The sequence below is a fragment of the Streptopelia decaocto genome (genome assembly GCF_964273445.1).
Source record: "Streptopelia decaocto genome assembly, contig: HAP1_SCAFFOLD_60, whole genome shotgun sequence".
In the NCBI taxonomy this organism is placed as follows: domain Eukaryota; kingdom Metazoa; phylum Chordata; class Aves; order Columbiformes; family Columbidae; genus Streptopelia; species Streptopelia decaocto.
In genome coordinates this window covers 585,894-587,478 of record NW_028116017.1, presented here as the reverse complement: position 1 = coordinate 587,478, position 1,585 = coordinate 585,894, and positions in this window count along the sequence as shown.

Below are 1,585 nucleotides of genomic sequence, written 5' to 3'. Positions count from 1 at the left end.
CACAGCCCTCAGCCCTGCTGCGCTTTGCAGAGGAGCTGCTCCTGGGCAGAGCTGTCTCTCTGCAGCGCTGTCGCTTCCATGAGCTCCCTGTGTCCCAGGAGCCCAGCCCAGCTCAGCAGCACAGGAGCAGCCCATGATGTCCCTTTCTCTGTCCCCTCTGGGCTCCCTCCAGGTGTCCCTGGGCCTCCAGGGACACATCCTTTCAAACAACTTCAAGTAATCAGTGATGTTGATTCTTTCTCCTCTGCACAGACACTTCTTGCCAGCATTATATTATTCCTATTAGAAAATAAACTGGTATGAAAATCATCTCTTCTTGTCCCATCATTAGACAGGACACCTGGAAGGTTACAGCAAAGGATCTAATTTCTCCAAGCTGAAGAAGGAATATCTTCAGCTGAATGGATTTAGTAATTTTATTCTGGTTTTATACTCCCAGCTCTAGAGAGACATTCAGCAATATTTGGCCATGTCATGTCTGTGCTCTGAATCGAAGCCTTTGCACACATGGGCTCTTGGACCCTTGGTACCAGGTTTCTTGTGGCAGGTCAGAGCTGGGCTGGTGCCACAGCTGGGGTGGTTCAGCCCAGATGTGAGGCAATGTCCTCAGCCAGGGACCTGACTGGGGGAGCTGGAGCTGTCAGTGCTGCAGACAGAGCTGTGACACGGATGGAATGAACTGCCAGGCAGGGTGGCAGAAATGAGTTCATCTGGTCTGCAAGGACAGCAGCCTCCAAGCACAGCAACAGTCCAGATCAAAACTCAGTCTAGACCTGTATGGAAACTCAAGGGCCCATAATGAGCTGTTACTACTGCAGGAACAGTTAAAAACTTTGTAGCCACTGATGAATTTAATAAGGGAAAGAATTAATATTCTTTGTGTCTCTTATACTCCATCTTCACGAGCAAGGTGTCCCAGGCCTCTGTGACTGGAGGCAGAACAGGCAGCAGCAGATGGGGATCGAGTCAGGGGTCACTAGAACTAACACAATCCTTTCCAGTCTATGGGACAGCAGGGGCAGCATCCCAGGAGCTGGGACAGCAGGACGATGTCACAGTGAGGCCACTCTCCACCATATTGGAAAGCTCATGGAGACTGGGGGGACTCCCTGACCACTGGCAGCTCTCACACAGTGTGTGCACTTTTCAAAATGGCCGATGGGTGAGCAGGGGAATTAAGGGCTGTGCCCCAGAGCATGTCCACTGGGACCCCATTTCTGGGTGTCTGGAAGAGAAGGTGACGGGGTTTGCCCAGGGCAGGTTGTGTCTGTCCATCCTCTTTGCTTTCTGTGAGGAAAGGACAGGGTGGTGGACGTGGGCAGAGCAGTGGTGGTTTGTTACCTGGAAGTCAGCAAGGAATCCAGCATCATCTCCCACAATATTCTTGTGTCCACGGTAGGATATTATGGTCTGTGTCAGTGTGCAAGCAGACGAATAAAAAGCAATCTGGATGGTTGGTTTTGGAAAGGCGCTGTAGAAAGAGAGAAACTCTCCAGTCATGAGGACAGTCCAGCACTGGAAGCTGTTTCCCAGGAGTGCGTACCCACTCTGTCCCAGAAGTGACCAATGTGTTTGGATAAAGCCC